The 25,003-nt window shown below is 41.5% G+C and overlaps 1 long non-coding RNA gene across 1 annotated transcript; it reads left to right on the plus strand.

The window, feature by feature from the left end:
* Positions 1–3,006: 3,006 nt before the first annotated feature.
* On the plus strand, positions 3,007–24,551 carry LOC119477138. Its single transcript, XR_005204180.1, has 3 exons — positions 3,007–3,216; positions 16,813–16,819; positions 24,540–24,551. It is a non-coding gene; the product is annotated as an uncharacterized LOC119477138 (long non-coding RNA).
* Positions 24,552–25,003: the final 452 nt, after the last annotated feature.

Consider the following 25,003-nt stretch of genomic DNA (forward strand, 5'->3'; position numbering starts at 1 on the left):
ATATCAGAGAAAAGAGAATTTAAGAGCTTGAGCAGAGAAACACTGATGATTTAAGTTGAGTTAAAAACACAAGAACTGGGAAGAGAGAGAGATGAAAGCAGCCCAATGAAGAGATGTTTCATATAATATCTGCCTCTGCAGATTACTTCTGATAATGCATATTCTGGAAAATAACTTTTCATTAAATCTTTCATAACCACACGCATTTTATTTCATCTTAACGTCCCACTTGTGTGGGAAGCTATTAGCAGGCAGATAGCTGATGATAATATAACCTGTACAATAACCTCCAAGATGATCTATGATTCACACCACGCTGTAGCGTGCTAACACCTGTTCATATATAGGGGCTGTAATTTCTCTGAGAGGTATGATTTGAATCCATTTTCCATCTTGACTTTTATAGGTTGGATTTAATGTACCGTACCAGTCCCACATCCTGATCTGTGACCCCCTAAACACATGCAGACCTTTACATAGAAACACATACAGTATATGTGAAGATGCTCTCTGAGTCTTTCAACTTTAAATCAGTCTAGCCAACAAGTTTTAATGGTCCTTATTTTGCAAAAATGTCCTCGTTCTGAAGGTCTACAACTCTGCTCTCTCACACACATTAAATGATTTATTTGAAAACACCAACTACATTGAAGTATATACTGTAGGATTTAAATATTTACAGAGGTCATGTGCATACTTGCACACACCTTTGCAAGAACAATGTGTTGACCTACATTCATTTCCTGGAGGATAATACAATAAACTTAACCATAAACCACTACATCCTCGCAACGTATTGTCATACAACGGTTTGTATGATATCTTACGAAAAGTTATTCCTCATTTTTCATGCGTTTTCCTAACAATGTTCAGCAACACGTGACGCATTTGTTAATTTCTGCTCCAGTCTTTTCAAAATAAGCTTCCCTCTTCACAGGAAACAACTTGGTTAAGTTTAGGCAACAAAACTACTAAAGTATGGAGGTTACGTAAAAAAAACTACTCACTTAGGTTTAGGAAAAGATTGTGGTTTGGGTCAAAATAACTCGAGGTACGAACACCGGCCTTCTGTGTGAAATTCTGGTGTTTTTTGACCCCCCAGAAACACGACTCCATATAAATGGACTGCCGTTTTGAAGCCTCGAGTTCGTCATTTTGGCCATCTTCATCTTGTTTTTTGATCATCGCCATCTTTTTTTTTGGGAACCAGAAGTGACACGAGAGGTTGGAGCTAAGTACAACTGAACGCTGAATAAGACGTTTTTAGGGTACTAAAATGTTAGAATTAACTTTCATGAACTGAAAACACACTGTGAAAGAGTTAAAGTAGTTAAAAACAAAAACATGGACAACTCCCAGACCGGACAACGCCGTGGTAGCGACCTGTCAATCACAAGGTAGCCACGCCCTAAATCATCCCCTGCTTTATGGTCTATTTGACTCTAAATGGGACCATAATTTACTAAATGAACATCATGCTGTATTGAAGAAGACTTGAAACTAGAGATCGAGACCATAAACTCATGTTTATAATGTTTACTGAGGTAATAAATCAAGTGAGAAGTAGGATCATTTTCTCATAGACTTCTATACAATCAGACTTCTTTTTGCAACCAGAGGAGTCGCCCCCTGCTGGCTGTTAGAGAGAATGCAAGTTTAAGGCACTTCAACATTGGCTTCACTTTTCAGACCCTGGATGTTGCCCACTGTAATATATCAAGCTTTGGTGTGCTGCCCCCCAGTGGCCAAATCAAATAAATAAACTAATGCAGTTAGGAAAAGATGGTTAGGATGATGACATTAGTCGTTGGTGTCAAAGTCAGGCACTCTGCACATCTAAAACATCCACCTTGAGCTCAACTCTAAGAGGTTTTGTGGCAGTTTAACAACAACACGCTGCTTCCACTTTTGCATCTGAAAGAGGACAGCAGTTACACAAGGATGCTTGTAAGGAAAACGTAAACAAAGGTTGGTTTAAGCATTTGAACAAAAGACAAATGCTTTTGCCTTCTGGTGAGGACAGCCTCTAAAATGTATTAGTTAACCTTAAAGGGTTTAATCCCCACATTGGTGTTGAGTCCCCCTTATTATGGGTGCGTCCCCCGGCCCGGGGATCCAGCAGACGGCTAGCCTCTCTGTGTCTCTGTGAAGTCAGCACTATAGAGTCAGATCATATAATTGGATTCCCATTTGTCAGCAGAATACACGTGTACCCACGCTCAGCAGATCCCAGGAAGAGCGGGGAGGGGGGGCGTCATTAAGATTCATGTGAAGGAGGATTTACACAAATTCTTTTACCTATTATGTGATTTGCCAAGCAGGGAGATAATCACTAGATTTTTTCATTCACTGCTAAAGAACACGCTTCCCTAGCAGAGTCTCAGAAACGGTACTGAAACACCACATCTGAAGACGCGTTTAAAGACTTTCACTGAGACACTGGAACGGGTTTACTTTCAGTGGACGCTGGTAGAGGCAGCAGTTAAAAACCTCAACGCAATAAATCATTATTTTGCTTTCCCCTCAGGGACAAAAATCCAATATTGAAAATCTGAAAATTTAAATGACTCAGTGATCCCTTAAGGCTAAAGGGGAGAATGTAATCTAATGTGATATAGATACTGCGAAGAGGACAAAGCAAGCACCTGATTACTGTGCATATAACCAATACTGAAAGTAATAGCTCAATTAAAGCAGTCACACTGTTCCTTGTAACCTATAATATCCCTAATAACACAGCTTTACATGTTTTGTCTGATAATGAGGATTGTCTGATCGCCTACAGGGAACATTTCCACACCTCAAAATAAGAGAAAGACTTCAATGGTGTTTATTGGCTTTCATGTTGTTGAATTTATTTTCATTTCCCACCGCCACTAGTCATGAAACGTTGATGCGGCTTGCATCTAATTTGCTCTGTGACCTCTCTGGTGAATGTGCCAAATCAACATATTAAAAACAAATCTAATGTGTAGGATTGGAAGATTTATAACTACTTAGCAATATGAATTGTGCTACTTGTTTGTGTGCTGGTTCTAACTGAATTATTAGCAAATTTCTTAAAGGTGCTACATGTGCGATGGGAGCATTTCTATCGTCTCTGCACAGCTCTCAACATGGCGACGGCTGAGCTGGCGGCTCGCAGCTAACGCATACTTGCCAACCTTGAGACCTCAAAACTAGTGAGGATCTCAAAACCAAAGCAGGGTGTCTGGGGTTCCTCCCTTTGTTTCCTGCATTCTGGTGACTTTTAAATAATAAAAATAGCAAAACTATAAGTACTCTGCAACAGCATTTTTATCTTAAATACTTTTAATCTTTATTTTGAATTCTTATGAAAGAACAGCTACAAAATAATTCGCCCCTCTGGCGTGAACTTCTGTGAATCTCTGGCATAAACCAATATTTGTCAGTTTTCATTCATTCCTTCCTTCATAAATCTCTCCATTTCTCTCTCACCAAACGCGACAACAGCACCACTGTGCTCTGAAACCTATTATTTCCAATGGCTTGTGCCGCTCCACGACGGCTTTTCACTGCGTCGGGCAAAGCCCAACTTTTGGCGCTGTGTGCTGTGATGTGCGCTGAACTCAGCCGCGGGAGCAGCTCAAATCGCGTTGTGTCGGGAGGTCGTGAGCGGCTTTTTTCGGCCAGGAAATTACATTTGGTGTAGCTCTATTGTGGATTGTGGTGGAAACAGTGGGCCAGAAATAGGTTGTGATGACGTAATGGAAAAAAGGTTTGAAACTGGAGAATTGTGATGTCGGAGGAAACCGGGAGATGGCAATGAAAAACAGGAGTCCCCCGGGAAAATCGTGAGGGTTGGCAAGTTTGAGCTAACGGTGTTAACAGCGCTAACAGTGTTAACCTGAGTGTGAAACGGATGGTGGGTGCTACGCTTGCGCGACGGCCCAGGTATGTCAACAAAGCTCGGAAAAGCTCTGATTACAACACACACAGAGGGAGAGTGATTTCATCCTCTGCTCAGGTGGACATTACTCCTCTTTATTACGGCTTTGTTGAATACTTGATTCTGATTGGTCAATCACGGCGTTCTACGGTCTGCTATTTCTTTATATCAGACCGTTGCTATGTATAACAGACCGTTGCTATGGGTGCAGTTCTGATGTCGGACTCTGGCGGACCGTTTTTGTGTCAAATTATTGATTTCTTAACTAAGTAGTCGTGTAATAAGCGGGATAATGTACAGCTAGCGGGTCATTGTTGTGAAATAATCCCCTTCAGAGCGATGAGACACCCCTCCACTTCGCGGAATCTCCCTGTCTGGGTTTCTTTCACAACAATGACCGGCTCGCTGTACATTATCCCTTACATAACATTATATTGCAAATATGCTATATGAAGTCTCTGAATATTGTATAGTGAACCTTTAAAGGATGTGGTCTCTGAGATAGACCTTACTACTGGCCATCTATCGCTCTCTGTCTCTTTCACTCTCTCTGGTGACCCTCTTGAGGCCAGCCTACGGTGGCCATTAAAAGAAGCAGCTTTAAGGCATTTCTCCATCAGTTCAGCACTCAGCAGGTAAAACACTGGGCCAAAAGTTCAATCAATTTGAGAGTCACCAATGACCTCACAGGGAGCGATGTGAGTGGGAGACAGATGAAGAAATAAAGGTGTAATATATAGTAGAAACGGGCTTTATGCTTGTCTAACTCCTACACAGTTTACCTGGATCTAGTTGAAGATATTGTAAAGGTGCTGTCAGGTTAGTGGATTCAACTGAGACTAAATCATTTGGAAACGTTACCATCCCATTAACAACACTTTTTTCTATATTCTACTATGTATCTTCTCATTAGTTTTGGGGGATTCTGTCTGGACGAGCGCTCATCTATACTGCGACTTATCTTCAGCCAGCAGAAACATGCAGTAAAATATAATAAATCTGCAAAACCCAGATACGGACACTAACTCTGTTCCATAAAAATGGTTTATTAAATGTTTACCGAGTGAGTCACATGCAAGTAGCTCAATTTGTCCGTGGCTCAATGAAAAATTCCTTCTTTTTACCCCTGATAATATTGCTCATAAATATCAAAATAAATTAAAAAATACTATATCAGATATGGTTTTTCAGTCCAGACTTCTTCAAACATTCAACACATGGTGAGCTCAGCATGGAGGCCCTGAGATGTGGACAGTTTTGATTTAGTTGAACTAATTTTTAATCAGTTGCTAAGTGAAATATCTGGACAAAAACTATATTGGATGGAGTGCCATAAAATACCATAAAATATTAAAGGGTAATTTTGGTATTTTTCAAACTGGACCCTATTTTACCATGTTTTGTGACAAATGGGGACAACTATTTCTGAAATTGGTCCAGTATTGAGGGAGAACGCTGCAACCAGCAGCCGCTAAATGAGCTGCGAGGGCAAGTGAACAGCGTCAATATAACGTTACGTTCGGTGTTGCCAGATCTTGCGAAAGAAACAAGCAACCAGATCTATAGAAACAAGCCCAAAACAAGCAACTCTCCACACAAAAAAAGCACAAAACAAGCGACCTTACCTACCACATGTGAGAGAGAGAGGCGACCACTTGATCACTTCATATATATGTATGAATTTCTTTTGGATTGCATGCATTTTATTTAATTTTGCATTGCATTGCATTTTTAAATCAATTTTTAGCTTGTAACTTTACATTTTTCTTGTCTACTAAACTTAGTTGTAAACCTAAACAAGTTGTTATTGTGTCCAAGTCCCGCTCAACGAGAAGTCTCGTTGTGAAAACTGAATATCCGTATACTCTGGCTCAAATAAATACAGGCAACCGTCGAATTCAAAGACCTCATCCACATTGTGGAAATCATCTTAATATTCAGCCATGACATTGAAAATCTTTTAGATAACACTAAGCTACACTTCCTGTACGCCAACACAACAAACTCTGCCCAGCTGGCACTCACGTTTCCACCATGGATGCATTCCACTATTCCACTGTTGTCTTCCAGCAACATGTCACCTTGCCAGATTTCAGACTTCTCCTTGAGCGAGACTCTTTCCATAATGTACATAACACTTATGATAACAATTAGAGCCTGTCATGGCAAAAACAAGCACTTTTAGAGGACGTAAATAACGGTGCCAGCTTGCCCCAATAACAACATATTGCAGCCTGTGAGCAGCTGCCGTCTACAGCGCTCTCCCTCAATACTGGACCAATTTCAGAAATTGTTGTCCCTATTAGTCAGTTAGACACAAAAACATGAAAAAATAGGTTGAAAAAACACCAGTTACCGTTTAACGCTGCACATTAAATTCAGCTGAGCCAAAGTGGAGCTGAGACTGATGAAAGTTGAGCCAAACTTCACATTGTAGAGCATTGAAGATCACTGTACAGCAGACAGCCTCTTTAATTTGTGGAACATGGTCTTTCCTCTAGTGACACCCTGTAGACAAAATATTTTTTTGCCCCACTAGTGGTAAAGATCAAAATCCAATTTTTCATCCTCCCAACGCTTTAGTTTCCATGGTGCGTAATGAGCATTGCAGCCTCGTGGGATCACTAACAAGGCGAGAGACTATTGGTTTTGTTGTTTTTATTCCACTACTTTTGCTTTGATTGCTACATTTCATGGCCTGCTTACTTTTGTTTTCCCACATCTGCATGTGTGTGTGTGTCAAACATGGGTAAAGGTATTGAAGTGATAACTTTTGGCACAATTAGGGATCTGCTATTTGAAGCTGTAGTTAACTTTTCCTCATCATTTCTCCCGCATATCTTTCAGTGTCTTTTTCGAGTCGGTTTTAGATGTGCAAATAAACCAAACCAAGCATGTTCCTACACTTAGATTTAGTAGCGTAGAGTCGCTGCTTCAGAGTTCAAACACTACACTGTGTGATTAGCATTGGATGTGAATGATACTTTTTTTCATGTGCATGGACAAATGAAAAACATTGAAATATGATGATGGGGATTATTTGTAACTAAATTGTTGCCTTATGGCAACACTGCATGAATACTGACTATGTCACCAAATTCAATTTTAATATAATATTGCTTTCGCTCATAAATATTGCACTTGATATATTTCTGAGCATAGAATGAGTTTAAGAATTTATCATTTATTAGAAAAGAGTTATTCTCTATAATACGCTGCCTTACCATAGAACTCTCTTTCTGATCTGACTTGAAATAAATAACACTATGAGGAAACTTGAACTCAAATTACTATAATATTCATATTATATGTAAACACACTGAAATTACAAGCAACAGAATAACTTTAATTTCTCCAAAGCTTTGAAAATGGTATCACCAACTCTGCATTTAAGAGGAAATAGTTCCAAACATGCTGCTACCATATGGAAACAATTATAATTTAAAGAACAAGTAATAATAAGAACATTAGCATGTTTTCATGAAAAATGCATTTATAATAGGAGTCTCCAACGAGTAGCTTGCAAGCTACCAGTAAAACGCTATCCGTTTCGGAGTGGCTCACTAAAGGTTCAAAGAATATGTACATACATTTGAAAACTAGGGCTGTCAAAGTTAACGTGACAATAACGTGTTAAGCCAAATTTGTTTTAACGCCACTAATTTCTTTAACACATTAACGCTACTTGTCATTTCAGAGGTTGTAGCGGGCTCAGTTTTATAACTAGTATAACTAAGATACTGGTATCATATGAAACTAGAAGACCTAAGGACTCCATCAGTACCAACCATGTCATGCTAGCGTTTTACAAAGGAGGTTAAATAACGCTCCAAACTTACACTAAATTATGGCGAGGAAAAACTGTCATGGCCATTTTCAAAGGGGTCCCTTGACCTCTGACCTCAAGATATGTGAATGTAAATGGGTTCTATGGGTACCCACGAGTCTCCCCTTTACAGACATGCCCACTTTATGATAATCACATGCAGTTTGGGGCAAGTCATAGTCAAGTCAACACACTGACACACTGACAGCTGCTGTTGCCTGTTGGGCTGCAGTTTGCCATGTTATGATTTGAGCATATTGTTTTATGCTAAATGCAGTACCTGTGAGGGTTTCTGGACAATATTTTTCATTGTTTTGTGTTGTTAATTGATTTCCATTAATAAATATATACATTCATTTGCATAAAGAAAGCATATTTTCCCACTCCCATGTTGATAAGAGTATTAAATACTTGACAAATCTCCCTTTAAGGTACATTCTGAACAGATACAAAATTTGATTAATTTGCAGTTAACTATTTTAATCGACTGACAGCCCTATTGAGAAAACACAAAGTCTCTTTTTAAACCTGTTTAAAAAGGCAAAAAATTTACTATTTTCATGAGGTGTAACGTCGAGCGTCACTTCACCAAAGTCCACGGCAACTTTTCATGGGACTTTCCGACTGGTAGCAGTTTACGAACAGATAAGGTGAAGGAGCTGAAAACAACGCTTAAAGGACGACAGTCTCCATTTACCAAACTAACAAAGAAGGCCAACGTAACAACAGAGGCTTCCTTAACTGGTAGACATCCTAACAAAACACAAAAGCCCTTCGTCTATGGCAGGACTGTAATAGAGGCCAGGACTGCCTTGGCTGAAACGCTATTAAAAGAACCAAGGACCATAAATGTAAGACAGAAATGACGTCTTTTATTGGCCATGTACATCTCGGTGCTATAAGCAGCTCTCGGACACTTTCATTTTGTCAAATTAGCTCTCAGAGGAAAAAAGGTTGGAGACCCCTGATTTATAATGTTTCAAATGTACGTCTGATCAGTATGTTTGATGATGGTTCTTGCGAATGTGGGGATACAGCTGAGGAAATAAATGTGAATTTGTACCAACATTAATCTCATAAACCCGGGAAGAAATATGGTTTTGTTACCTACTAATGTCAGAGAGGCACAGAGAGGCAGGGGGAAGCCCACTCACTTTAGATTATATGTAAGAAATGAGGATGGACGCCGCTGGATGTCCAACTCTGCAGGTAAAACTTACAATGAAAGACAATCCATCAGATTGTCAGGGAAATTCCTCAGTGAGTGAGTGAAAGTGTTCCTTGTTCCTTAACAAGCTGACTGCAGCGCCGGCCGTGTCACTGAGCCGTTGTTCTGTTCAGGCCTTTTGTGACCTGAGAGTTAAGACAGAGCGACTAAAAGGCACAATGAGCAGAAAATGCCAGACAATGTGAAGACTTCTGTGTTGTCAGGGGACAATCGCTGGATTTAGATCTAAAGTTTCTAAAAAGGAAGGGGAAATCTGGCATTTATACAGCCAGCAACAAGGCTTCCTTCATTCTTTGTCTTTACTTTTTCACTGGTTTCAGTCCAATGTTAACTTCTTTGGTTCTTTGGCTTCACCCATTGGGCTTATTTCTGCCTTTAGTGCCAGCTATCTATACAATAAATAAAGGAATAGTTTGACATTTTTAGGAAATAAATGTATTCGCTGTCTTGCAGAGAGTTCGATGAGAAGATTGATACCATTCTCATGTCTCTACGCTAAATATGTAAGTCTGAAAAGTGAAGCCAATGCACTTAAACTGTCATTCTTTCTAACAGCCAGCAGGGGGCGACTCCTCTGGTTGCAAAAAGAAGTCTGATTGTATAGAAGTCTATGAGAAAATGAGCCTACTTCTCTCTTGATGTATTACCTCAGTAAACATTGTAAACATGAGTTTATGGTCTCAATCGCTAGTTTCAAGTGTTCTTCAATACAGCGTGATGCTCATTCTGATGAACACTTAATCAGTCATACACTGTCAATAACACCAAATATCCAATGCTGCCGTTATTGATTATAATTTTACAGTCTTCAATGCACATTTTTGTAATATGTAGATATCGTGTCACTTTATGTAAATATTGTAATATGTACATACCTGTCAATGTAAATATAAATCTGACTCACTGCACATACAGTATATAGACATCTCCACATGTACATAACCATCCAGTCCTTGTATATCGATCCAGTATTTATTTCTTTGCACTATTTGTATTGTCACAACTTCCAAACACTTGACTTAAATCTAGAAATTGTATTTCTACTATTGTATTCTTTTATTCTGTTATTTCTATTCTAAGTAAGTACATTGAGAGAGCTGCATAAAAACCAAGCGTTTGGTTGTACTTAGCTCGACCCTCTCGTGTCAAAGAACCAAGATGGTGATGGCCAAAAACTAAGATGGTGACGGCCAAAAACTAAGATGATGACGGCCAAAAACCAAGATGGTGATGGCCAAAAACCAAGATGGCGACGGCCAAAAACCAAGATGGCGACGGACAAAAACCAAGATGGTGACGGCCAAAAACCAAGATGGTGACGGCCAAAAACCAAGATGGCGACGGACAAAAACCAAGATGGCGACGGACAAAAACCAAGATGATGACGGCCAAAAACCAAGATGGTGACGGCCATCTTGACTTTTATGGAGAGTTATACTCTGTAACTATTTCTTGCATGGAAGTGAATGCTCCAACAAACATGTAAAAGGAGGTTTATGCCAATCTAACTCTATATTATGTCAATAATTGATGAAATGTATGATTAAATCAACATCATTGTCCTTCTTCTGATTCACTCATGAGATATTTTGAGGATGCTCACCAGATCGTCACACGTTTTATATCCCAGACCGGTTGTGTTTGCAGCAGGATCTGCTGGACATATTTTGTGCCTTAAGGTGGGACTAATATCTCACTGGATGTGTGGGGACAATCACAGCACTCTGATCCATTTCCTTTAGGCATGCCCGAAAGGTCGGAACCCGTGGTTAGAAATTCATGAGACTATCAGGCTTGTTGTTGGTCAAGACATCCCATTTACACCTAGCCGCTATGTGTCAGCGACCTGCAGTTGCCTTAGGGCGTCCTTGTGTCTTGAGTGCTCTGGATATCTATATTACATGAAGGATTTTCTGTCCAAAGACTGCAAGTCTGTGGAATGAACCCCAGCTAGTGTAAAGTTCATGCAAAGAGTAAAAAGCTTTGCAAATAAACACGCAACATGAATTATTAATCATTTTATAATGTTATTTATTGTTGCCCAATACCACATGATGCTATAATGTTGTTTTCTTGGAATTTACTTTGTCTGGTTAATGTATCATGTAGATATTCTCATATCATCTCTGGGGTTTGTACTGTTTAAAAATGCAATAAAACTTTGATAACAGAATTAAGCCTCTTTTCAAATAAGAGCGCCCGTTGCCATCTTGTATTGCATTCATTCTACATTTGCAATAAATAATGTACAAGTGTACATTAAAGGCTGCTGTCAATGAACACAGAAATTAGTATTTGTTGTCACAGATATGATATTCCAGCCCGTTCTCATTCCCAGGGCGTCTAAAACCGACTCTTTGTCACGGCCATCGGCGTTCCATACCGACGCACAAGGCACCCTTTAGGGTCTCTATGTGACGCACTGGGCTTTCCATTAACTACAATGTAAACACATCCGCATCAATATTTAACACTCAGAGAAAGTGCTGTGGTGATGTAGTTTAATGAGCAAAAGTGACACACGGGTGGACGGAAGGAGAGGTGGATGGGTCCAACAAACACGAGGCTTTCATCCAGGAGACCGCTGTTTGTGTCCTGTGCGTTAAGTTTCACGTTACGATCAGATGTTCGTTTGTGTACTGTGTTCACAACGTTCAGCGTCATTTTCACTGTACAAACGCGTCATTTTAAGCCCAACCATGTTGTTTTTTCCTAAACCTAACTATAGTGGTTTTGTTGCCTGAACCTAATCAAGTATTTTTGTTGAATTCACAACATTAAGCACGTGTTTACTGTGACCAAAAAGTGACGCCGAGGGGTCTGACAAAGCGTCAGTATGTGACGAGTTAGGATGAGAACGCGTTGGATATTCAGAGCAGAGGGATTGCCTCCTAACGGCTCTCAACATGGCGACGGCTGAGCTGGGTCGTGTCTAGAAGGTAACCCCACAGGTTTTAGAAACTCTCGCGAGATGGTTAAGGTTAGGCATTGACCTTTAATAAGTAAAGTTAGGATAGGTCGTCGGGCAGCGAGTCTCACGTCAGTTTTTGCCAGATTTAATCAGATTGCGGGTTACCTTCTAGACAGGACTGTTAAAGGTGCTAACAGCTCTAATAGTGCTGACAGAGCTAACAGTGTTTACCTGAGGGGGAACCGGAGAGTGGGTGCTGCGCTTCCATGACGACGCCGTTGGTCGGGACGGCGTTATCAGCTGTAATTGCCGCTGATAGCCAGTGGGGCACACACACTGGGACTCTCATGCACGCGCGGCCGGCCCGGCTACGTCAACAAAGCACAGAGAAGCTATGATTAAAACAACACACAGAGGGAGAGTGACTTCATTCTCTGCTCAGGTAGACATCACTCCTTAATCTTTACATAACAAATAGTTGTTTGCTGCTATATTAATTCTCTGAATTTCTAAGGTAGCATTTTTATGTAATCACCTTAAGTTATACAAAGTGCTGTTTTTGACACTTAAATCTGGTATCTACCTTGTTGCATGTCACTAGTACATCCCAGTTTCAGTGCTGACAGATTATAAACACACCTTGGTGTCATTACATTCTGTCAATATGCAGAATGCTTTTGCTTTTGCACATTGTAAATTATGTTCATGCATAATCGCCTCTTTATTATTCAATTCCAAATCCATACCAGTTAGTAACTAAAATGAACATCATGATGAAATATGAATTTTAATTAACCAGTTGTGTGAATGGTGCACTAATGGATGAAACACAAGCAGACCTGCATCATGCTGCCGTGTCCCGGCTCCGTCTCCACCCTCGCTACTTTGTCTGCAGGTCTCCCGGGATCCCAGGGAACTCATCTATCTGTAAGAAGCGAGAACAAGGTTTTTGATTTTATTTTTGGCGTGTATAAATTATTCACAGTGCATCCCCCTACATTTATCTCCGTTGGAGCCTGGCTGTTCAGTCGGTGTCGAACTCTCTCCATCTAACTCTTACTCCATCTGTCTTTCTCTCGCTCACTCGCTCCGTCTCACAACCCCCCACCCCACCCCACTCCTTCTTTCAAACACACACACACAGTAGATAAGATCTGTCTTTACCTCATCTCAGAGGGGCCTTGGCAAGCACTCTCAGGAATATTGATCATGACACCCTTGTGTGGCAGGCCTTCTCTGCAGCTGCGGCACACGGCAGATAGAGCTCTTTAGGGACGGATAGACCGGGATTTCAGCTCCATGTTATGAGCTCACGAGCGAGCTCGGTGGCCCACAAGGCAAGGCGGGAAAAGCCTTTACATGGAGGTACCAACATACTGCGGGGCTCTCAGGGGCTTGGATTAGTCGTGGAGACTCTGAATAGTGTCACTGCATTATTAATCTAGGAGGAGGCTGAGGCTTACTTTGTGTCTTGTCCTACCCCCACAGGCGAGACAAACCATTCTTGGCTCGCTCAGACCAGCTGGGAAAAACCTGTCAGAGAACGAACACGGCTCTACCTCACTGCACTAACTGCTGCTGAGGTGCTTTTGAGCAACCAATTTGACACCGAATTGCCCAAGTGAAGCTGTTCAGTATCCGACAGTGGAATACTGTGGCTGCACTGGGCAGCTCCCAGGTGTATATATATATATATTTATATATATAGGATACTGTATATAGACTGTGAAGTAGAGCAGAGCTAAAAAAGAACAAGTATGCAAAAGAACAAGCACGCTCAGCAAAAACACTCCCCGGATATAAAGAGGCTCAACTAAGTTCATCCCGTGACAATCTGAAGACACTATTCTGCACATTACTGCTTTGCATCTCATTATTCTATAGTTGAACCTACACACATACGGTATGTAGCCGTCACAGTCTGCAGCGGGGCCACACTATATTTTCATCTGCAAAAGCCAAAGTGAAGCCAATACACATTGAGAACTCTGGGCTTTATAGTTTATAGTTATAGCTTCTGTCTCAACCTCACATTCTGTTTTAGTCCTGTAATAACCTTGAACATGTTGAATTTTGCACATCTATGCACATTTACTACCACAATTATTTTTTATTAAAGAACAAAACATTGTAACTTGCACACATGCACGCTAATGTATATAGTATGTTACTGCATATAGTGGGTTAGTCTATGTTTATAATTTAGATTTTTTATGATAGTTGTAGTAGTCGGGTATATTTATAGTGTATATACTCTTATTCTTTCTTCTAATATTCTTTATATTTTGTATTGTATGGACATATTTCTCTAGTGTTGACATTTTATGTACTGTTCCTGTGCATTGTCTGGATAACCTGCTGCTGTAACACAATAATTTCCTAATTTGGCATCAATAAATCTATCTATCTATCTATCTATTGTCCTGTTATTGAAGAAGCATGTCACAAGCAGAAAATTGTGCACACTCATGGTAATTCTAACCCCTTAAAGGGATAGTTCGGGTGTTTTGAAGTGGGGTTGTATGAGGTACTTATCCATAGTAGGTGTATTACTTACAGTAGATGACGGTCGGCACGTTTTTAGGATTATCATGCTCTATAAATCAGGCTATGAATGATATATGCACAAACCCCCTCTGTAAAAACCTTCAGAATATAGACAGGAGACAGTACAGGTGAATAGGGTAAAAATGTTCTAGATATCTGCATGACATTTCCCAAAATGATTACTTACATTAGACACAAACAGACCAAATGTAGTAAAATAAACATCTAAATGTGTATTTTGGATTTTTTCTTTCCACTAGTTTGAAAAAAGACATGTTAGGGAAGCAAAATAGCCCCAAATCTCAAAACTCATCAGTGCATGAAACACAATGTTTTTGCCTGTAGTGACTCACCTTAAAGGGAGAAAGTGTCACTTCACTTGAATAACAACAAAACCATTTCCTTACTCACCACTAGCGTCATCCAACCAGCCATGGAGCTCGCTGTCACCTGTTTCCTTAGAGACGGTATATTCAGTAGTAGTTTCCATGAAAACAATGAGGTAAATATGTTTTATCTAGAGTAACAGGAACATATAAGGATAGTTTTGTATTCTAATCCTATAAACTACTTTTACTTTTTTTCTGAGAGATTTTCTCCTGCAAATGTTCCAAACTTGTTAATTGCTCGTTTCAACTTGATGAGTGCCACCTGTTCAGGAGAAGCTGCCCATTTGTGGGTCATTAGCATAATCGACACCCCTTAATCGCTATATAAGGCGACTAAACTGCTCTGCTCCACATGTGGGTTTCAAGTTTCATTCACAAAAATGTCTCCCAGGAGTAAAAAAAAAAAAAAGGAACTTTATACGGTGGTGCTTGAAGTAGAAGTGAAGCACTGTCAGGCGTGATGTTTGGGGACCAAAAGGAAAGAAAAACATTACAAAAGCTGTCAACACTGTGCCATTGCAGAGCTGTACGGTGACAGAAATGAAGAAGGAATGGTTTGACATTAAGCCTTATTGCTAAAGCAAAGTGTTCCGTAACTTAGATGGGAGGTGGTCAAGGGGGACGTGACAGTGCTCAGTTCCTCTGGACTCTGGACAGCGACTTGCATGAAGACCCCGAGGCAGCTACTGGAGTGTGAGATTTCTCCTCGCTAGTAAAGAATCGTTGTAGCTGTCAAAATACTCATGCCAATACAACCTTAAAGCACAAACTCTGCTGTCACACTCCAAGCAAACTGGCAAGCCCCAATGCACATCACACTGACACGGCAAACAGGATGTTAACATTACTTTAAAGGTGCAGTGTGTAGGATTTGGTGGCATCTAGCGGTGAGGTTGCAGATTGCGAAAAACGCAAATGGCAGGATCTAGAGCCAGTGTTTAGTTTGTCTGTTCTGGGCTACTGTAGAAACATGGCGGCCGGAGGAACCGCTCTTTATGTAGATTTCTTCTTATTCTGTCGATAAGAAGACACAACAAGGTCAATATTATTCATCATTAAAATAAATTATTAGTTCTGCGTTATTATAAAAAATATAGATGCATATCTAGAGGGTTCAGTGAGCCCCCTGAACCAATAACAAATATCATCATCATCATTATAGTGTTTATTTTACTCTATTTTATGTAATCGGCATTTTATTGCTGATCATTATTATCTCTTTTATTCTATTTTATTTTATTAAAATGTTATTATTTTAATACAATCTGCTTCTTTTGTGTAGTTTCATAATTTTTATTTATTTATTTTTATTGTTATTTTTATTTCCTTGTATTTATCTTTTATTATCTTAAATACCCATCTCTTATTGCTTTCTTATTCAATGAACTTTTATGCATTTTGTGCATTAGTCTCTAAATCCATTTTTAACACTCTTTAACTCTATATTTTTGTCAATCGTCTGTCCAGCACTTTGAATTGCATTTTACTTGTTTGCAAGGTGCTATATAAATACAGTTTAATTGACTGAACCAAGCAAACTGCTCCTGTGACTGCTCCTATAATTCATTAAAAATTCTAAACACAAAGAAATCGGTGAATACCACAGAGTCTCTTACATCACTCGTAACATGCAACTTAACAATGGATCTGTTCATGTGAGTGGTTAATGCGTGAGGTGTATTGTTTCTGGAAACACACATTGGTATTGAATTTTTCACCGCTGTGAGCATCACAATCAAAATTACATTTACCCCCATTGTGTCAGGGTGGATGCAGACATCGCAGTGAAACCAGGACAAAGAAAACCCAAACTGTCCTTATGGCATAATCTGTGTGAACCGACCCTTTGATGAGTAAAAAGGTGTTTGCAGTTTGTTACTCAAACTCATTACCGATCCTCCGCTGCGTGCCCCCTTTGGCTGGATGACAGTAGAATTATGTCATATTGCATGGTCGCTGACAGCGTCAGAATCAGCCTCTCAGTAACCTGTGATTAGCCAGGGAGCTTGTTTGCTTTGGGGCATTGCATATGTTCTGGATGTTAAGTAAATTGGCAAACATCTGGGATGATATGAATAACCTGAATTTCCCACTAAACTTGGGAAATGAAATAACCCCCTGCTGTGCGGCTGATGAACAGCGTGCTCAGGCATCCTAATAAATACTTGCTCATAATTTCGACTCCGCTCTCACGCTGAGAGAGGGCGACAGGGGCGGCTGGCGAGGTCTCGCCGCTTTGAATGGGGGCCGTGAGAATAAAGACGCCGCGAACGCCATGTGTGAGTGTTGGGTTAATTTACTGCCTGTGCTCTCAATTCAAAATGCAAACTGAATCTGCAGTTAACAAAGTAATGTCGCTTAATGTTTAATTAATTGATAGAACTGTTTTTTTATATATTTCGATTTACGAGGGGAAAATGTGATTTGACCCCGACGGTAATGTGTGTCAAGAGTGAAATTACACCACAGTGGGGATAAAACAGGGAGTTATGTGCTGTATGTCCTTTCAACAGCGTCCACAGAGGGAGCAGAAAGTGTCCATCAATCTTGAGAACACTGTCACCAAGGCCACTGTGAAATATGAGGCAAAGCACTGTCTGCATTACCTTGCACTGCAGCTGGATTCACACGATATCACACGAAAATCAATCTCGTCAGGCATCGAGTAATGCTTGTGTGTCCGGGCCAGTGGGTCTGAGAAGTGAAGCCAATGCTGAAGTGCCTTAAACTGTCATTCTTTCTAACAGCCAGCAGGGGGCGACTCCTCTGGTTGCAAAAAGAAGTCTGATTGTATAGAAGTCTATGAGAAAATGAGCCTACTTCTCACTTGATTTATTACCTCAGTAAACATTGTAAACATGAGTTTATGGTCTCAATCACTAGTTTCAAGTCTTCTTCAATACAGCATGATGTTCATTTAGTAAATTATGGTCCCATTTATAGTCAAATAGACCATAAAGCAGGGGATGCTTTAGGGCGTGGCTACCTTGTGACTGACAGGTCGCTACCACGGCGTTGTCCGGTCTGGGAGTTGTCTGTGTTTTAGTTGTACAACTTTAACTCTTTCACAGTGTGTTTTCAGTTCATGGAAGTTAATTCTAACCTTTTTGGTCGCCTAAAAAATGTCTTATTCAGCGTTTGCTTGTACTTAGCTCCACCCTCTCGTGTCACTTCTGGTTGCAAAGAACCAAGATGGTGACGGCCAAAATGCAGAACTCAAGGCTTCAAAACTGTAGTCCACAAACCAATGGGTGATGTCACGGTGACTACATGCACTTCTTATGTACCGTCTGTGGTCTCGCCAGCCACTGACCGGACCAATCAGCGTCTTGTGAGGAGCGTGATTGACAGATGGTTCATCCAATCACCTGCCAAGTATTTTTTGAAAGTGTCTGCCCTTTTACCAAACAGTTTCTAATTATGGCTTCTCAGATGGTTCTGTGGCGCGTCAGGTTACAACACGTTCTCATCTAGACTTGTCGCATACCACCACTTTGTCACGCCTCTTGGTGTCACGCCCCTTGGTGTCACGGCCCTTTGCCCCTTGGCGTCACGCCCCTTGGCATTACTTTAGGATTAGGCAACAGAACCACTTAGTTGGGTTTAGGAAAGAACTACATGGTTGGGCTTAAAACTACTGAAAGTTGTGAACACGAGACACGAATGAACAGCTGATTGTAACGTGACACACCTTGTGTTTTTTGGACCCATCCACCACTCCTCCCGCCCATCCTCAGTTTGTCTTTTTGCTCTTTAAACTACGTCACCACACTCCCGGCGCACTTTCCCTGAGCTGGGTTTAGATTGTAGTTATAGAACGCCCGCTGCGTTTCATACCGGCGCTAAGGGGTGCCTTGTGTGGCGCTGATGGCCTTGACAAAGCCACGGTATTTGACGCCCTGGGGATGAGAACAGGCTGCAGGTTACTATCCGCAGGGCTAATCATAGACAACTTGAGAGGGATCAGGCGGGTACGTGGGATGAAAGACAGCGATAACATGACATTTTTCCAGGTCATCAAAAAAGAAAAACAAAATTGTTGGAGAGCTCATCCATGTGTTAACATGTTCATTCTGCCCGGCAGACGTGTCCATCCTCACACATGTAAACACACCGACAGTCTGCAGCCAGCAGCCTCCGCTGTAGCCGAAGATGACAGCGGCTGTAGGATCACAGGGAAGCAGGTAAGTGTCGGGTCAAGGGCGAGGCTATCATCACAGGGAGGGAGACTGGAGCTGGAGGCAGTAATCTAACAGCGTGTCTAATCGCAGCTTCAGACTCCATGACTTCACCCATCTGCATGGAGAGCAGAGAAAAAAACTCCACTCTGAATTATAAAACCTTCAGCGGGCCGAGCTTCAAAAGCCACAACTACACGCTCGTGTCTTAGAGGAGAACATTCCTCGGAAAAAACGACTTTAGAGCGATGGAGACGAAAAAGACGAGCTCGGATATCAGGTGTTTAGTTATCTGCCAGAATCAAGGAGCTAAAAGCACTCTCCTTTAATCCCCCCCCCAAAAGAGAAACAAAACTAAATGATGGAGAAAATATCCTCAGTAGAATTACTCTGATGACTAACATGGATGGGAACATTAGGGCTTATTCATAATAAGGCTTATAGGTAATACCTTTCATCCAAGGCTCCTTTAAACACCCGCTTCCTCTAATATTAACTGGATAATTGCAGGGTGATGTCAGATACATGCGCCTGAATTAACATATGATTAAACTGTGCATAATCAAACTGACATTGAAACCTTTTTGTTGGAATTCAGGCCAGTTAAGATTTTTTCGTGGGGGTCTATTAAAAAAAAGGCTGGCAGTGAATTCATCATAGCGGGAGAAATTTATGGATTCAGCTGGTTGGGTGCCAACTGGCAAAAGTGGCTACTTTTCCATTGAAATGCCACAAGCACAGTCCATCATTTCCCCTCCTGTTAATGGAAGACATTTTTTTTTAGAGCACTTCAATTATCATACTCCATGCTGCGCAATTTGAATTTTGCTTTTCTGCATTATCCGCTTGAGACAGAGACAAATGTACAGTCGATGTGAAGAGAGTGGGCCAAAATAAGCAGAGGCAGAGTTGGACGAGCTAGCCCGGCTGCTGCTGCAGCGACTGGAGCCATGCTAGTGGCTTTAGAGATGGCGGGCGGTCGGTCGGTCGGTCGGCCCAATACCGAAATATTACAACAACTACTGGAAGGACTGATGCAATTCGGCGGATGTTACTGACTCTGGGGATCCCTCTAGTGCCCCCATGAGGTTTATAGTTTTGTTTTTTAATGAAATATCTTGACAACTATTGGATGGATTGCCATGAAATTTGATGCAAATATCCCCATGTCCCCATAGGATGAATCCTAGTGACTTTGGTGGTCCTCTGACTTTTCATCAGGCGCCACCAGCAGGTCAAAGTTTTCATATCTGGAAATGCATCCAAAATGCTTCTTAGCCTTTTAGATGAGGGGCAAAATGTCTTCCAAAACCTTGAACCTTGACCTCTACAGTAGATATTTTGGTGATATAATATATAACTACAGCCGTTCTCATTCCCAGGGCGTCAAATACCGGCGCTTTGTCACGGCCGTCGGCGTTTGATACCGCCACACGAGGCATCCTTTAACGTTGGTATGAGACGCACCCAGGCACTCCATTAACTACAATGTAACCCCATCCTGAGGTAGATGCTACTAGCCTTGGATGTCACTTAAGGTTTTGGCATCAAAACCACTTAGTTAGGTTTAGGAAAGAACTATATCGTTGGTCTCAAAACTACTACGTTTGTACCGTGAAAATGAAACTGAACGTTGTGAACACAGGACACGAACGGACAGCTTGAAAGTGAACCTTAACGCACGGGACACGAACAGCGGTCAGCATAGGGCCACTGATCAAGATGCCGTATTTGACGAGTTGGGAGTGTGGGGGGTCAGACCAACTTGAACGAGGCCTTTCAACTCTCCTGATTTCCTCCTCACAGAGATGAAAACCCATCCTTCACCCCAGCTCTGCCAATGACGTCATGCACTCAACACTCGGGGGCCATCATCTGCCATCAGGATGAACGTATTAACCTCCGCTATACCGCTAATTGCATAGGCGCTTTTAACTTGTGCTTGGTCATCAGGTTCTGAGGGGACAAAGGGAGCGAGAGGAAGACGGAGGACTGAGAGGTGGAAGACGGGAAAGAGGTGGACGTAGAGAGAAGAAAGCCAGATGAACGGGAGCGTATGTCCAGACGTGAGAGAACTTTTTGTCCTTTAGCTGCCGCTGAGGCGATTCCGCTGTCACACAATGACACCATAATTACAGAGCAGGGACCAGAGGAAGACAGCCACTGCCCACTTAGCCTCCACAGTGGGAAAATCAGCAATTACTCCTGCTCCACGTCTGTCGTTACATCCTCTGGATCTTCAGCGTGTTTTCTTTAAGATAACGGGCACATTTATTTTCCCTCATGCCCTAAAGACAGCCAATATTTCCTCACATATGCACATCCAAGAAGGATGAAGGAGTCCCTTTTTCCTGCTGGAGGCTGCCAAATATGTTAGAGCATTAAGATTTAATCAGAGTCTGCAGACAGGCCAAAGACTTCTGTAGGAGTGATATTTCTGTCATTGTTGTTGCTCTGCTCAGAGGTAGAAAGCCCTCAACGACATATAATGTTTTTTTTCTCAGTTGAGGAATGATAACATCTCTTTTTATTGGTGCACCTACTGTGATTAGTGTTTGGCACTGTGCATGAATGGTTGATGTACGGCAGCCCTGGGCGATTATTATCCCCACCACATTCATCACACCAAGAGCATTGATTTGCAATTAGTCCAAGGGTGGTGTTACATACTCAGGTCTCTCTTCTTACAACCAGGTACAGTATCTTTTGTGTGCCGCGGCTCAGCTATTGTTGTCGAGTCCCACTGTGTCGCCCCGGGCTCTAAGTCAGCGCGGATAAAGTATTCAGCAAGTGTGATGTTGTCGACTTCCAGCGTGATCCTCTGAATCGCTGTGTGTATAAGTATGCAGGCGGAGTGGCGGCGTGTGTCTCCTCAGTCTCCCGCTCCTTCCCCCCCTTCGTGATGTACGCAGGCGGTTTTTATCAAACCCTGACTGGGAAGACAGATGGCTTTGAATAGGGGAGCCTAATGTAAAAGTGTGTGGAGTATGGCGGAGGGGGAGATAAGAGGCAGCCGGCCATTTCTCTCTGGCTGTGTTGGGGTACAGGGCCTTAAATCACCTGTTATCTCCTGCAGCCTCAGCCAGACGCTAATGGTCATCACAGCGGGCTGAACCCGGCAGGCAGCAGCAGCGGGTGGGAGGGGGTGGGGAGGCGGGGCGGGGCTGCATCTGGAGCTGTGGACTCTCCTCTCAGCAGCGGCGGCTGCAGCAGCAGCTTCACACAGAGGGATGGTGGGTAATGCAGCAGCAACATTAGTCTTTGTGCTGTACAGTGGAGCCGACGTCCCATCGACACAGAGCCCATTAGGTTACTGTACAGGGTGACATCACTATCCAGGCAGACTTATAGTTTCAAAGACGGCACTTTAAAAGGGATGTTCTGGTTTCTTTTGTCTAAGTTTTGGCCATCATTTTGATTGGTTATGATCAGACTAGGGCTGTCAATCGATTCAAATGTTTAATCACGATTAATCACATGATTGCCCATGGTTAATCGTAAGTAATAGCAAATTAATCGGACATTTTTTATCTGTTCAAAATGTACCTTAAAGGGAGATTTGTCAAGTATTTAATACTCTAATCAACATGGGAGTGGGCAAATATGCTGCTTTATGCAAATGTATGTATATATTCTTCGGGCTGTCAAAGTTAACGCAGTATTAATGCAAATTAGTTTTAACTCCACTAATTTCTTTAACACATAAACGCAATCAATCTTTCGGAGGTTACAGCTCAGTTGTAAAGCTCGAGTGAAGATACTGGTATCATATGAAACTAGAAAAACCTAAGGAATCCATTTGTACCAACCATGTCATACTAGCTTGTGGTGAAAGACGTTAAATAACGCTCCAAACTTACGCTAAATTTTGGCGAAGAAAAACTGTCATGGCCATTTTCAAATAGGTCCCTTGACCTCTGACCTCAAGATATGAGATACAAGATGGTGGAGCTAAGTACAACCGAACGCCTAATAAGATGTTTTTAAGCAACAACATTTTTTTATAATTAACTTTTGTTAACTGAAAACACACTGTGAAAGGGTTAAAGTTGTAAGACGAAAACATGGACAACTCCCAGACTGGGCAACGCCGTAGTAGCAACCTGTCAATCACAAGGCAGCCCCGCCCTAAAGCATCCCCTGCCTTATGGTCTATCTGACTCTAAATGGGACCATAATTTACTAAATGAACATCATGCTGTATTGAAGAAGACTTGAAACTAGCAATTGAAACCATAAACTCATGTTTACAATGTTTACTGAGGTAATAAATCAAGTGAGAAGTAGGCTCATTTTCTCATAGACTTCTATACAATCAGACTTCTTTTTGCAACCAGAGGAGTCGCCCCCTGCTGGCTGTTAGAAAGAATGCAAGTTTAAGACACTTCAGCATTGGCTTCACTTTTCAGACCCGGAGGTTGTCCACTCACACCAAAATAATACTTTAACAACTGTACAAAACTTTGTTTCAATAAAACACTGTCTAAAATTGGCCAAAAATGTGTTTTTAGTTTGGAACTATGACTATAAATCTGAACAGTTTTTAGTACTTGACAATTTTAGATTCTTGGCGCTGTCTGGACCAAAAGAAAGCAATGAGCCCTTCTGTCTATTAACCCACTGGTCCATGTTGCTGTTTTTACGTCCAGTGGACAGCATGAGAGAGCTCAGCACCATCTCACAGGCGTGGTATCTGAACCAGGCGAAACAGCACTGGTGGCTAATTACAGCGAGTAATTGCTCACACGAAAAGATAAAGTTAGACGGGGGGGTCTCTCATTAGCTGGCTTTTGGGTTTATACACACGTGCACCAATCATGTAAGTTCTAGTTCAGGTGTGACCTCTTTTTGTTTATCCTCCCATCACACAATCCTGTTAGAAAATGAATTGGAGAGAGAGAGTGGATGTGCATAAAGAACGAAACAAAACATAAAATGAATTATTACGTCTGCATTTCACTGTGTTTGATGACCAAATAATAAATGCTGGTGACAGACCGGCCACCTTGCATGCTGATGACCCCTCTGCAGTTAAAATGTGTGTATTGTTGTTGGAGGCGTAACAGGGAGTGATGAGGAAAAGTGCAGCAACAGACAGACTGCACCGAGTTAATCACCACACAAAAATTAATTGCCCTTAATAGAGATGAAGTTATATAATTAGTATTCAGCTTCGTATCGTTTCCCCCGCGGCAGCCCAGTATCATATCTGGTCTGGTACTGGTTCACGGCCGGGGGATTGATAACCTCTTATCTAAACCATTATATTTAATGGTAAAAACCAAATGTGAGTGGTAATTATCCCTCATGGCACTAAAAACTGTGTGCGCACGCAACAGTGGTAAGTACAGTTGGACTGTAAAGCGTGATGGATGTTTGTTACGGACGGTTTGGGGAATGATTTCATTGTTTGCTTTAATTTTCTCTCCAAAATAAGTTTGAACTGGGGGTTTGATTACAGGCAGCTTCTGACTAGCAGTGGGGTCTTACATGAACACATTCAGTCTTTAACGCAAACTGTTTTTTCCCATATTATGTGATGGTTTGAAGCATAGACTTTATATAAAGATGGACGACATGACAGCTCCCCAAAAGTGAAGCCAAAACATCTTGATCGCCCCCTGGTGGCTGGCTGCAGTATAGCTCATAAGTCCCGCCCCTCCATGTTGCGGGGTGGACATGAGACAAACTAAAAAGTCAAAGTACACGTCAAATAATTTTTTTGCAAAGGCACTTTCTGTCATTTTAGGTAGTTCTTATCATGCTGATGTATGTTCAAGTGTTTTTCTGATGAGTTTTAATTAGTTATTTGATGCTATAAAAAGGGGGTGAGACGTCATGAATGACAGCTGCTCTGAGTGAAGTAGTCGCAGCCGGAGACTCGGGAATTATACGAGAGAGGAGATGTAACTTTGACTTTCCATAACTGTCACGAGTCTGTGTAATAGAACATGTGTCAGTTTGATCATAAATGTAGTTAGAGTTTTTATGGTTAGTAAGTAGCCAAACAGCTA

Source organism: Sebastes umbrosus, chromosome 18 (assembly GCF_015220745.1).
Source record: "Sebastes umbrosus isolate fSebUmb1 chromosome 18, fSebUmb1.pri, whole genome shotgun sequence".
Lineage (NCBI taxonomy): Eukaryota > Metazoa > Chordata > Actinopteri > Perciformes > Sebastidae > Sebastes > Sebastes umbrosus.